At 43.3% G+C, this 15,411-nt stretch overlaps 1 long non-coding RNA gene across 3 annotated transcripts in view; it reads right to left on the reverse strand.

Annotated features, from left to right (window-relative positions):
• The window catches only part of LOC149440323 (uncharacterized), a 33,286-nt gene continuing 17,875 nt past the window's right edge, over positions 1-15,411 (reverse strand). The window contains exons 2-4 of one of the 3 annotated variants that reach the window (XR_016307670.1): positions 1,010-1,083; positions 482-550; positions 1-390 (exon numbers count right to left, since the gene is read on the reverse strand). This is a non-coding gene — a long non-coding RNA (uncharacterized LOC149440323). Of the gene's footprint in view, positions 391-481; positions 559-1,009; positions 1,084-15,411 lie in introns of all 3 variants that reach the window. The other 2 variants (XR_016307668.1, XR_016307669.1) reach the window with 2 other exon arrangements.

A 15,411-nucleotide genomic window follows, 5' to 3' on the forward strand; every position in this document is an offset into this window, starting at 1 on the left:
TTTTAAGGAACCAAAAAATAGTCTTTATTCGACAAAACACAAAAAAAAGGCAAATACTTGGCCTGATAGAAATATATGGCTGCCAGCTCCCACTTTTTGTGCAAACCAAAAACTGGCTCCGCTGTTTGCTCAAACATATCTGGAAAATATCCGGTGCAAGTTCGTTCAGGAATGAGAAGCAATTGTGCACCTCCAAAAGCAGCATAGAGGAAAGGGATAGTCAAGTTGCTGTGCTGCTTCCAAACCACCTCTGGCATGCCTGGGTGTTTATGCAGGTCCTTGATGCCAGTTCTTGCCTGGTGTCACAAAATATCCACTGGCCACAAATGAATGCGAGTGGAGGACATGAAGGTGGCTTTCTCCAAGCTTGACCCAACAGCAGGACCATGCCTGTAAAATGAGAGCAAAGAATCATTGACATTTCATCATGACAATCACTTCTTAGTGCAGGCTACATAGAATGTCTTATTCAATTCTTTACCATTTCAGAAGGCGAGTGGAGGCCATGAAGGTGGCTTTCTCCCAGCTTGAACTACAAGCAGTACCACTCCTGTAAAACTAGAGCAAATAATCATTGACATTTCATCATGACAATCACTTCTCAGTGCAGGCTAGCTAGAGTATCTTTTTAATTTTTTACCATTTCAGGAGTTGAAGTAAACATTCTTGGAGCATTTACTGTGTTTGAAAAGGCACAAGGTCCCCCCCTCCCCCAGGCACACTAATGCTTACTTGAAGTAGAGCTCCATCCTGATTCTTTGATGTGCTTGAAAAGCTTGGCTCTCTGGGCTCCATGGCCCATGAATGAGTCTTCTTGGGCTCACACCAGAACAAGGTGCTTGTTCTGGAGGCACTGGAGAGGAGAGAGGGGTCAAGGGATGCTGGCGGGGGAGCAACTAAATGAAGGATCTGGGTTGCTCTGTGGCAAACTACTGTGCAGAACAGGTAAGTCTTACATGTTTATTATTTTATTTTGGAGCAATTGTTAAGATCACTTTTTCAAACCCACCTGTGACACCAGACAGCTAATCACAACAGGCTTCCCAGGTTCTCCCTCTGCCTTTTACTCCAGCAGTTAATCTGCTGAAAGAAAAATAAAAACATTTAGATACATAGCAGAGGTTTTTTTCTTCATAAATCTACAGGTGGCAGTGGCACAGACAATAGTCAAAACTGGCCAGCTGCTCTACTTCCTCTTCACTCTCTTGCCCAAAGCCACCGCATTTATTCATGTAATGTTTGAGTGGCCAGGACAACTTGTTGTCATGTTAACTACACACTGGCTAAAATGGCAAGCACCACTTTGCGCCCGCCCTATAGTTTTGGTATAACTGCACTTTTGCTCCAAAACGTATGGACTCTGAAGATCAACTTGCTGAATAATATCTCCCAGGATGCCCCCTCCAGATAACCACCTACGGGTCAGCTGTAATTCCTCATAAACAAAAGCTCAACAGAGTGCTTTATCCTTTAAAAACTTTTATTGCACAATAAATGATAAGAAATGAACTCACATTCCGGAGGTGCATACCACACCAGGTATGATGAACATCCAGTAATGTACTTCTTTAGGCACAAGATGGCAGTATCATCCCCAGCAGCATAGACCAGTCCAGGCTCCAAACCTTCAACAAGCTGTGTAATGCAAAGCAAGGATCCATACAATTACTGCCATCTTGTGCCTAAAGAAGTACATTACTGGATGTTCATCATACCTGGTGCAGTGTACACCTCCGGAATGTGAGTGCAATGGTTTAAACACATTGTACTCTAACTCATTACACTAACGCATTGTACACTAATGCACTGTACACTCTAACGCACTGTACCCTAACGCATTTTACACTACACATTGTACACTAACGCATTGTACACTAACACACTGTACACTCTAACGCAGCGGTTCTCAACCTGTGGGTCGCGACCCCTTTGGGGGTGGAACGACCCTTTCACAGGGGTCGCCTAAGACCATCGGAAAACACATATTTCCGATGGTCTTAGGAACCGAGACACCGCTGCTCTATCCGTCTCCAGGTGTGGGGGCGGGATGACATGCCGCCCCTGTCAGCTGGACACACCCCCGGGATCAATCCTCGCCGGTGATTGGCCGCCGGAACTGTAGCTCAGGAGAGGCACACAGGCAGCCAATCACAGGCGAGGAGGTAGAGCTTGGAGAGGAGGAGCCGAGTGGCACCGCGAAGATCGAGCGAGTGAAGAGAAGGAAGACAGCTGACCGGTAAGTGTCTGTACCATGGGAGAGGGAGCGAGCGAGCCCAGGCTGGAGCAGGGGTCAGCAAGGTAAGTATCATTGGTGTCAGTGGGAGGAATAGTGCCCCATCATTGGTGTCACTAATACCAACGATGGGGCACTATTCCTCCCCCCACTGACACCAACGATGGGGCACTATTCCTCCCCCCACTGACATCAACGATGGGGCACTATTCCTCCCCCCACTGACACCAACGATGGGGCACTATTCCTCCCACTGACACCAACGATTGGGCACTATTCCTCCCACTGACACCAGTGATGGGGCACTATTCCTCCCACTGACACCAGTGATGGGGCACTATTCCTCCCACTGACACCAGTGATGGGGCACTATTCCTCCCACTGACACCAGTGATGGGGCACTATTCCTCCCACTGACACCAGTGATGGGGCACTATTCCTCCCACTGACACCAGTGATGGGGCACTATTCCTCCCACTGACACCAGTGATGGGGCACTATTCCTCCCACTGACACCAATGATGGGGCAATATTCCTCCCACTGACACCAATGATGGGGCATTATTCCTCCCACTGACACCAATGATGGGGCACTATTCCCCCCACTGACACCTACGATGGGGCACTATTCCTACCACTGATACCAATGATGGGGCACTATTCCTACCACTGATACCAATGATGGGGCACTATTCCTACCACTGATACCAATGATGGGGCACTATTCCTCCCCCCACTGACACCAACGATGGGGCACTATTCCTCCCCCCACTGACACCAACGATGGGGCACTATTCCTCCCCCCACTGACACCAACGATGGGGCACTATTCCTCCCCCCACTGACACCAACGATTGGGCACTATTCCTCCCACTGACATCAGTGATGGGACACTATTCCTCCCACTGACACCAGTGATGGGGCACTATTCCTCCCACTGACACCAGTGATGGGGCACTATTCCTCCCACTGACACCAGTGATGGGGCACTATTCCTCCCACTGACACCAGTGATGGGGCACTATTCCTCCCCCCACTGACACCAACGATTGGGCACTATTCCTCCCCCCACTGACATCAGTGATGGGACACTATTCCTCCCACTGACACCAGTGATGGGGCACTATTCCTCCCACTGACACCAGTAATGGGGCACTATTCCTCCCACTGACACCAGTGATGGGGCACTATTCCTCCCACTGACACCAATGATGGGGCACTATTCCTCCCACTGACACCAATGATGGGGCATTATTCCTCCCACTGACACCAATGATGGGGCACTATTCCCCCCACTGACACCTACGATGGGGCACTATTCCTACCACTGATACCAATGATGGGGCACTATTCCTACCACTGATACCAATGATGGGGCACTATTCCTCCCATTGACATCAGTGATGGGACACTATTCCTCCCACTGACACCAATGACGTGGCACTACTCCTCCCACTGCAAAATTACAGTTATGGAGTAGCAACAAAAATAATTTTATGGTTGGGGGTCACCACAACATGGGGAACTGTATTAAAGGGTCGCGGCATTAGGAAGGTTGAGAACCACTGCTCTAACGCATTAGACATTAATGCATTGTACACTAACGCATTGTGCACTAACGGAATGTACAGTAACACACTGAACACTCTAACGCATTGTACTCTAATGCATTTTACACTAACGCATTTTATACTAACGCCCTGTACACTCTAATGCATTGTACACTAACGCAATGTACAGTAACATACTGTACACGCTAATGCATTGTACACTAACGCACTGTACACTTTAACACATTGTATTCTAATGCATTTTACACTAACGCACTGTACACTTTAACACATTGTATTCTAATGCATTTTACACTAACGCACAGTACACTCTAAAGCATTGTACACTAACTCACTGTACACTAATGCACTGTTCACTCTAACACATTGTACACTAACGCACTGTACACTCTAATGCATTGTACATTAACGCATTGTACACTATCACACTGTACACTAATGCACTGTACAATTCTAACGCATTGTACACGAACGCAATGTACAGTAACACACTGTACACTCTAATGCATTTTACACTAACGCACTGTGCACTAACGCACTGTGCACTAACGCACTGTGCACTAACGCATTGTGCACTAACGCATTGTGCACTGACACAATTTACAGTAACGCACTGTACACGCTAGCGCATTGTACTCTAATGCATGTTACACTAACGCATTGTACAGTAATGCATTGTAAACTCTAACACACTGTACACTCTAACACATTGTACATTAACGCATTGTACACTAACGCACTGTACACTAATGCAATGTATAGTGATGCACTGTATACGCTAACACATTTTACACTAACGCACTGTACACTCAAACGCATTGTACATTAACGCATTGTACACTAATGCACTGTACGTTAACGCACTGTACACTCTAACACATTGTACGCTAACACATTGTACACTCTAAATGCATTTTACGCTAACGCACTTTACACTCTAATGCATTTTACTGTTTTAGTGTAAAATGTGTCAGAGTGTACAGTGCATTAGTGTAAAATGCGTTAGACTACAATGCGTTGGTGTACAGTGCATTGGTGTATAATGCATTAGAGCACAATGCACTGTACACCAACGCATTGTACACTCTAATGCATTGTACTCCAATGCATTTTACACTAATGCACTGTACATGCTAATGCATTGTACTCTTACATAATGTACACTAACACACTGTACACTAAGGCATGGTATGCAGTATACATGTACATATATGCAAAGATTAAACATGAAGGCCTAGCTGCTGGGATGGTTAATATTGGTGACCCATCAATACCCGCAAGCTAATGTGCAGATAAACAGGAAGTAGCATGTGTATGCACATGTACGTTAAGTGACATGCTGCTAGCCCCCCAAAAGCTGCACATTACCTGTTAAACCAAAAAAATCATCAAACTATAACCCCCCCAAATGCTATGGATATAGTTGCAATGGCCACACTTACTTTGTAAATGAGGATCAGCTCCTCGGTCGAGAACAGTGATCTTGCCATGCCCAGATGTGGTCTGGAATTCCACAAAAGAACGATTCACAAAGCCAAAAAATAGATTTGCAAATCACCACTAACTCTCCTAAATACACCCCCATCCACTAACACTCCCCACTACCACTTCTGGGTGCACGTGAACTTCCTTCCGCAAACATGATGACATTTTTCCGGTATGCCAGCCGCTCTAGTGCCTCCTCCGACAGCCGTCTTGGCGTTTATTTGTAAGTCATAGCAATTTTCCATTCGGCTCCATTGTGTATATGACATTTGCAAATTTATGTTTGCAGCTCTATTGTGTATGTGGCATTGGCGAATATATGTTTGCCGATAAAGGCCCAAAGTCAATGTAAATTGGGGGCCTAATTTATTACTGTTAAGAGGATTGTAGAAAAAGAATAGCTAGCTGCACATTGAACACAACCTATTCATTGGTACATAACATTGTCTTGTGGTGCAATAGGGTGCTTTTGGTTTGTTAGTTTGGATATACTTGCATATGTGCACTCTAACAAGCTAGATTTGGACATATTATATAGGTAGCAAAATATAAGTGTTAGGGGTGCTAGTATATTGAACATGAACATGAAATAACCCCTCAAAAAATACATAGTCCAAACATTTATTGATCAAATACATATTCCACATTTATTTGGACAGCAGCAACAAGTAGGTACAGTCAATTTCCTGGTGGGGAAAAAAAGCAGGATTGATGTTGCTAAAATAGAACTGTCCTGCTCATAAGAGTTTAGAATCTAAAAGATTATACCTTCTAATGAACAGTGCTTTCACAGGTTACAGCAGGAAACAAACAGTTAATATGAATCAAGCAGCATTATCAGGGCCATAAAATTAACCACACACCATCACTTAGTAGGATTATCTATCCACAAAACAAGTCCCAGGTCAAAATATCAATATACAAATACATATGAAAGTGCCAAAACAACAAACACCTCCCACCTCCCCAAATCCCCCACACATACATTTCTGATCAGGTTTGTCCTAAAACTGCATTTCAGTATAAATAAGCAAGCAAACTATAACCAAGTGCAAATTTGGAAGACCAGAGCAATTAACGTGCTGGATTACAATGCAAAGATAATAAACACACAATCGTACAATAATACACAAACATACTTTAAAAGGAAAAAATGCTAAATATTTACAGCCCACATCAAAACACAGCCTGAGTGGGGTCTGGGGAAATTCAGCACAATATCTCTTCTTCCTCCCCCAAACCACCACAGGCAAGGACTTGCTGAAAATAACCTGGCCTATTACCAGGACAAACTACCCACTACTGTAGGCCTTTATATAACATAGGTTGGATTTGGAGCACACCAAAACAAGGCCCCACCCTCAATGAAGGCCACCCCTCCCACTGTCATTCATTTGGTCAGAGAAAGTGATTGTACTTGATTAGCCAGCCTCAATCCTCTTTCCTCCTGCGTTAATCCTTGGTATACAGACCCCACAAATCAGAGTCAAAGAAAGCAACAGTGAAGTGTACCTGTGCAGCATACAACAGAACATTGAATGTTCTGAGGGATGTGAAGGGGAACCCCATGGCAACATTTATTAGCACAATGTGCACAATTCACTCAAGCTTATCGCATGAGTTAAGGCAGTCACATGACCACATCTCGCATGCGATACTGAAAATGTCAATTCACTTTTGCTAGTATGCGGGATTTCCTATAAATCAGAAAAACACTCAGGAAATCAAACATAAAAAGACCTTAAACCCCAGTCACATCAAAGCCGATTTGGAACTCGTACGACTTACAGTGAAGTTGCCGATTTCCTTGTGATTTGTAAGACATCTGACAGAGTTGTCTATGCAAATGGCCACAAAAGTAGTACATGTACTATTTTAGAAATCAGTGTCGGAAACACACCCATGTGACCACTCTAATAGCAGACAATAGGGTGCTACTTGGCATACGATTTGCAAGTTGCACTCGATGTGACCTCTATTAGAGCATTCATATTGGTGTGGTTCAAACTTGGTCGGAGCTGCAACAATTTATAAAGTAGTGAAAACACTACTTTTCATGCAATTTGCAGAGAGAGAGGCCCCCAGTCACATCGGGTGCGATATGGCATGCGATTTGCATGCCAGGCCACTTGAAAATCGTAGGCCAAGTTGCAACCTATTGTCCTCTATAGGCTTCGTTCACATCCAATCTGTTTTTGAAATTGTGCAACTTCACTGTAAGTTGCCTGATTTCTAAATCGGATTGGATGTGACTGTGGTGTTAGCTCCCGGTCACATCGGGTGCAATTTGGCATGTGATTTGCAAGTTGCAGGGCATGCAAATCACATACCAAGTCGCATCCAGGGTGAACCAGCCCTTAGGGCTGGTTCACCCTGCCGTGATTTCAGGTGCGATTTGGGAATTGAAATTGTACCTGATATCGGATCTAATGAATGTGAATGTGAGTGTCTTAACATACGCGATTTGTTGCAGCGCTATTTTAAAAGTAGTTCTTGTCTAACTTTTTCTGCATTTTGTAGCGATTTCACATATAGACTACAATAGAAATCGCAATGCAAAACACAATTGAAAATGCAATAACTCGTTGGGAAATCTACAGAAAAAACTGTGAAATTGCCAACCAAAAGCGCAATTTTAAATTGCATCAAGTGTGAACCAAGCAGGCAATTCAACAAAGGAAATAAATCTTTAAAGGCATGGGATATCTGCATGCTTCGATAAGAGTCTGTTATGGATTTTGGGGGGACCCCATGCTGTTATTTTTTTAACTCTCTCTTTCTTGCTCACTCTACTCTCTCTCTCTTGCTCTTTTCTCTCTCACTCTCTCTCAGCTCTTGGCTTGACAAACCCTTCCCAAAAGGGGGCAGTGTGGAAACCAGCATTATCAAATCAATCATTAGTCCAGGCCCTTATCTCACCCCATCGGTTGACATTCACATAAGGCTCAGTTTTGAAGGTGTTTGAACACAGACAAGGTCTTGAAACTAATGGCAAAGCAGACCCTTATATAAGCATACAGCCCGGCAGGTTAGGAAAGGGGGGATGAGCAAGCGCCCCCCCTCCTGAACCATACCAGGCCACATGCCCTCAACATCCCCCCCAAAGCACCTTGTCCCCATGTTGATGGGAACAAGAGTCTCTTCCCCACAACCCTGGGCTGTGGTTGTGGGGGTCTGTGGGCAGGGGGGCTTATTGGAATCTGGAAGCCTCCTTTAACAAGGTGCCCCCCAGATCCTGGCCCCAACATGTGAATGAGTATGGGGTACATGGTACCCCATACTCATTCACAAAAAACAAAAAGTGTAGTGTGAAAAAAGACAGGACACGGTCTTTGACAAGTCCTTTATTAAAAGAAAAAACTCAAAGAATGTCCCCCGCAGTAGATTACGATGTCCGCCGCCGACCCCAAAAAAAAAAAAAAAGGTTCCGTTCCCGACAATGGCTCCCGCCGTGTGGCAGCTCCGGTGGTTTGAGGTTTTTTTTTTTTTCGGGTAGCAGCGACCGACCCGAAAAAAGAAAAAAAAAGTTCAGTTCCCAACAATGGCTCCCGCCATGTGACAGCTCCGGTGGTTTGACCGTTCTTAAATATGTAAGGGGCGGGATGACCCAGGGACATCATCCGAGTGTCCCCACCCCATTTGACATCATTGCTGTCACTTGGGGTGGGGTCACATGCTGTCACACAGCGAGAGCCATTGTAGGGAACTGAACCTCTTTTTTTTTTTCATTTTTAAAACTACACTTTTTGTTTTTTGTGAATGAGTAGCGGTACCATGTACCCCATACTCATTCACATGGGGGGGCGGGATCTGGGGGCCCCCTTGTTAAAGGGGGCTTCCAGATTCTGATAAGCCCCCTGCCCGCAGACCCCCACAACCAAGAGGCTCTTGTCCCCATCAACATGGGGACAAGGTGCTTTGGGGGGAGCCCCCCTTCCCCAAAGCACCCCCCCATGTTGGGGACATGTGGCCTAGTATGGTTCAGGAGGGGGGGGTGCTCGCTTGTCCCCCCCCTTTCCTAATCTGCCGGGCTGCATGCTCGGATAAGGGTCTGGTATGGATTTGGGGGGGACCCCACGCCATTTTTTTTTACATTTTGGCGTGGGGCTTCCCCTCTAAATCCATACCAGACCCGAAGAGCTTGGTATGGATGGGAGGGGGGACCCCACACTGTTTTTTTTTTTTTAATTGCTGAACTTTATTTTTAGATTCAGCTGTCAAAATATATATTATCTAGATCTTCTAAATATGTAAAACCATTACAGAAATCATTATAAAGGATAAGAAACAAAAAAAGAATCAATAGAACTAAGGAAATCAAATTAGAATACAAAAAGATATGCCTAGCTACAAATAGTGCTGTTTGTTAAACACAGTAGACGGTTGCGATTGCCGTCTTGCAGAGGACTACACACAGAGATTTACTATTAAACATCATCTAAAAAGAAAGCGCCCACAGCAGATGGCTAAATTGTGTTCTGCACATGCTCATTTCTATCCCTGAATAGACGTTGGAAAAGCGTCTAGTTCTTGACTGTCATGAATTCCCTTAAAAAAATATTTTTTACCCACTGAATAAATTTTGTGAAATTAAATATATATTGTTTAAAGTGAAGTCCAGATATTTGGGAAAGCAAATTTCAATGCGAACATGTTTCTACAGTGATTTTTCGTTTTGTTAGACGTGCTTTTAGGACATCTGTTTTCTTAGACCGATTCCAGTATTGTGCCTAGTTAGTAAATTTGCTTTTGTGTCAGTTTGTTAGACGCTTTCTTTAGTAAATGTCTTTGCCGTCTAAAAGTAGACGGACTCTAATGAAAAGTGGACATTAGCCCACTGAAATGCGCCTAGGCGCCTTCTATATACATTAGTAAATCAGTGCCACTGTCTTTTCACTGATGTTTCCTGGCTGCAGTGAAGCAGCAGAAAAGCACACATGGACTGTGCACTGTCTATTCTGTAGAGCTATATACAGAATTTCTAGCAGGATATGGGTCCAGTTTCACAAACATAACCAGATACAGCAACAGAAAGAAGACTGCAACAGAATAAAAGAAAATGGCCAGTAACACAGCTGCAACAAAGCTTTCATGTGAAAACCCGATAAACAAGAACTAACAGTTGTGGAAATTCAAGATGAAAATGCTGCTAATAAGAAAAGGTACCTGCAGGGGCGTCCCTAGGCAGGTGCGGGAGGTGACACCTATTGCATGGGGTGACACTGGACCTGCTCTACGAAAAGGTACGTTTTAAAGCAAGCCGACAATCCCTGCAGGATGGATCAGATCTGCGGATTGAGCATAATGGATCAGAGTCCGATCCATTATGCTCCCCAATCCGCAGATCCGATCCATTTTGCGGGGATCGTCGTCTTGCTTTAAAACTTACCTTTTCGTGGAGCTCATAGAGAGATCAGTTAACCCCTAATAGGTTGCAAGCCGACGATCTCCACAGGATGGATCAGATCTGTGGATTGGGGAGAATAATGGATCGGATTGTGATCCATTATGCTCACTCCGCAGATCAGATCCATCCTGCAGGGATCATCGGAAGGGGTGTCACCAAGTGTTCCGGCACCAGGTGACACCTACCCTAGGGTGTCAACCTAAAAAGGGGTCAAAATCTTTACCAAGTAATTATAGACCAGTTAGTTTAACTTCTATAGTTGGGAAGATACTGGAGAGTTTAATAAAAGACCACATAGATGAGTTCTTGCTGGAAAAAAATATTTTAAGCAACAGACAGCATGGATTCATGAAAGACAGAAGTTGTCAAACAAATCTGATTTCTTTTTATGAGGGGTTGAGCAAAACCTTGGACAGAGGGGTGGCGGTGGATGTGGTATACTTGGATTTTGCGGAAGCGTTTGACACAGTTACCCACACACGGCTAATGTGTAAGGTAAAGTCTTTGGGCTTTAAAAAATCTGTAAATGGTTAGAAAACTGGCTAAAAGATCGTATTCAGAGAGTAGTGGTTAATGATTCATACTCTGAATGGTCTGGGATCATCAGTGGTGTACCCCAAGGTTCAGTGTTGGGACCCTTACTTTTTAATATACTTATAAACTATTTAGGGTCTGAGATTACAAATCCCATTTCAGTCTTTGCAGATGACATCAAGCTGTGCAGTGGAATAACGTCCTTACAGGATGTCTTCAGCTTACAAACCAACCTCAATGCACTGTTTAATTGGGCAACTATGTGGCAAATGAGGTTTAATGTTGGTAAATGTAAGGTTATGCACTTGGGGGCTAAGAATATGCATGCATCATACATACTAGGGGGAGTAAAACTGGGGGAATCAATGGTGGATAAGGATCTGGGAGTTCTGGTAGATCACAAGCTTCATAATGGCATGCAATGCCAAGCTGTGGTTTCTAAAGCAAGCAAAATCCTCTCTTGTATTAAAAAAGGTATAGATTCCAGAGAGAGAGAGAGATATCATATTACCCTTGTACAAATCATTAGTAAGACCTCATCTGGAATATGCAGTTCAGTTTTGGGCACCAATTCACAAAAAGAACATTTTGGAACTTGAGAAAGTACAGAGAAGGGCAACTAAATTGATACAAGGCATGGAGGAGATTAACTATGAGGAAAGATTAGAGGAACTGAATTTATTTTCTCTTGAGAAGAAGAGATTAAGGGGGGATATGATCAACATGTATAACTACATCAGTGGTTCATATAGTGAACTCAGTGTAGAGTGTAGAGCAATTCACCCTGTGGTCATCACAGAGGACAAGGGGGCACTCTTTACGTCTAGAGAAAAGACATTTAATCTCCAAACACTTAAAGGTTTCTTCACAGTGAGAGCTGTGAAAATGTCTTTCTTTGGTTTAAAAAAAATAAAAAACATACTTTGATCAGATTTTCATCTATTTTGCTAAAATATGAATTGGTCTAAAACAGTCCTATCTGTAATTTATAAACATGGCGACATTAAATATATGAAATTAAACATAAATCGTGTCATCATAGCTTAAATAAAAGTTTAGCAAATATTTGTGCGTTTGTCTAGAGGAGCATTTTGAAGTAACATGAGCAGTTACTGCAAAGGAGACCCAAGGCACTCAGAAGAAGACCAGGGGCACATACTCCAGGTGCCCGGGTCTAAGAACATCCCTAATTACCATAACTGATGCAGCACAGATAATAATATGTATACTGCATTAGTGTGTCCAAGAGAGTACATGTTCTACTCTACTGTCTGCCTTTGACTACTCAAAAACAAAGTGTATGGGCACATACTGTATGCCTGTAACAGAATTTGTAAAGTGGAACTTTAGTCAGAAAATTAAGTTCTGATAGATCACTTCAGGCTTGCCCCTTTTGCATGTATAGCTATGTAAAACATTAATAATAAATGCCTATACTGTTAGAAATCTAGTAATGCACTGTCTTACCCTGCTCTGCACATGCTCAGTTACTATCTCTTCTTGGTGCTGTACCTAAAATCAGAGACAGTAAAGATCAATCAGCTGATGAAAAGGGGAAGAAAGCATCAGGAAAGACACAGACTATGTTGAGGAAACACAGATTAGGTAGGGAGAAAACAAAAAGCAGAAGTGACAGGACAATCTGCTGCCAGGGAGGCACAAAAGAGTTAAACTTACAAGAATAGTATCCTATTTGATCTCTCTGATCCTCTCTTCTTTCTCCTTCATATTCAACCTGTGAACTTCAGCACTGTAATACTTCTATCAGTGTCATGGATTCACCCACACACCACGCCCACAGCGACTAGCTAACCGAGGCGTGCACGTGCGGCCGTGACTTGGGGTAAGAGGGAATAAAGGGGACTTAACTTTGAATATATAAAACCGTAATATAAGATCCACCGTGATATACTTTCACAGCTCGCACTACCTCTTGACCACTACCGAAGGGAGCCTCCACTCCAATCCAGCTAGCTAACCACACACTGGCAGATACAAATCTTATATACAATCTGGTGCACTGATTAGAGTTAGCAATCACACACCCTTTCTAGGATCCCTCCAGCTATCCTACAGCTAGAACCCCGTTGTTAATCACTCTTCCACTGTCCACATACCCCCACATCAGACACACCACAAACAGTAGCCTGCCATCACCCAACAGCTTTTTCCGCAGAACGGTCTGCTGGGACACCCCACACACAGACAGATCTCCATCTGGCCGATCTGTTGCCTTTACAATCTGCACGCAATCTGCCCACACGCAGTGCAATTGCATACAGATTGGCAATGAGCTTGACCGAGCGTTTAAAGGCACTAAAATACAATACAATCTAATCTCTCCAATCTAATCTCTCTGAAGATATGAGCCCGTGCTTAAATACACAGAAGTCACTAATTAATTTTAAGATTTAATATCCCGAAAGTGGGCAGTGCATAAAATATGTACAAAATATAAAAAGTTACAGAAAATACAAGAAGACACACAAATGACTATTCACTATAAAATAAAAGGGGATTAAAAAAAACAGAAATAAAACTTTTACCAAGATTTATCCTGCGACTGGAGCAAGTCAGGGAGAATCAGCAATCTGTTGGTCGATCGAACCAGCTCCATACGAATTACCCTGTCCCAATGTCCTGGTACTCAATTTATGGGGATATGGACGTAGGCGGGACATTAGTCCTTGGCCAGTTGACCCTGGGGGGTGTTCCTGTACCCGCCCACAGGATGTTCTGGGTGCCGAACGGCCCAAAGTCAATTGGACCAAGACCAGCTTGAATCACCAAGTCGGGGATTGGATTTCCGACATCAGCGCGTCAGTCCGATCGCAACAGTACCAATCACTGTTCGGCTATCGCACTACAGCGCCACATAACCATTTCCTGTATTTTCCTGGCATTCTACCTAAGTCACAAATACGGTTTTTATATGTCGATGTGACCCACAGAGTGCCCAATCAGAAGGAAGTATTTTCATCTCTTTGAAACTAATATTTTAGCTTTTATGAGGGAGGAAACATACTCCTTTGATGTATGTATATTTTTTTAGAGCTCCCAATGTCAGGGAGACAACTTGTCTCCAGCCGTTTCCTTCTTTTACTTCAGGAAAGTGGCAAAGTCTGATTACATATAGGTGACAAAATCTAATTAGCACCCAGGTGCCACTTCCAGAGAAAGCTAGGTCCCTTCAGATGCTAATTGATGAGCTAATTGATGACCATCTGTCTCTGAGCACCTTTGACTGAATATTTCTTTAATGACAAGGAATGAACTACATTTAGGATTACATATTGCTACAGGTCACATCTCAGCTACTCAAATCTGTACATTTTATGTCACAATCAGCCATTCTCTTTAGCTGAGCCAAGACATCCAATCGGGGCTGGAAATGTACATATTTTAACCACTTCCTGTCTGGTCTATGTATATAAACGGCTGGACGGGAGCAGTGCAGGGGTGGGTGGCCGTTTATAAACAACCTCCCTGCCCCCTGCTTATGCGCGCTCCCTAGGAGTGTGCAGCACTACGATCCGGTGCCTGCTGTGTCCTCTGGACACAGTGGAACACCGATCGTTGTATGGGACCTGTGTGTGAGGTCCCGATCATGTGATCACTGATTGGCCAATCAGTGATCACATGAAGAGTAGTAAGCAAGCTGTCACTTCTGACATTATTGCTTACTACGTCTGAAATCTGTGAATGATCACAGAGGTCACATGGTACAAGGCTATTCACAACAGCCTTGTACCATGTGATAAGCTGTGACCAATCACAGGTCACACAGTATTTCTCAATGGCTGCAAGAATGCAGCCAAAGAGAAGGAGAAATGATTACATTTACAGCCTTTATGGGTGTAAAAGCAATCAATGTAAGAAAAAAAAAAAAAACCTTCAATACCCCCCCATAAGTAGTACAGTGTCACTATAGTGACACTGTACTGCTAGGGTGACAGTATGTAAAGAAAAAAACAACCAAAAAAATATAAAAAAAAAAAATTGAAAAATTATAATTTTTGGTTATAAACTAATTTGGGTTACTGTTTTTTTTACAAAAAATATAACTGAATACATTTTGGCCAATATTTATGAAGAAAGATTATTTATTTGAAAAATGTTATAAGAAAAACACTTTTTTTCAAACTTTTTGGACTTTTTCATTTATATAGCAAAACCCCCTG

The sequence above is a fragment of the Staurois parvus genome, unplaced genomic scaffold (genome assembly GCF_062004578.1).
Source record: "Staurois parvus isolate SC_StPar_1 unplaced genomic scaffold, SC_StPar_1.0 ptg001091l, whole genome shotgun sequence".
NCBI classification, from domain to species: Eukaryota; Metazoa; Chordata; class Amphibia; order Anura; family Ranidae; genus Staurois; species Staurois parvus.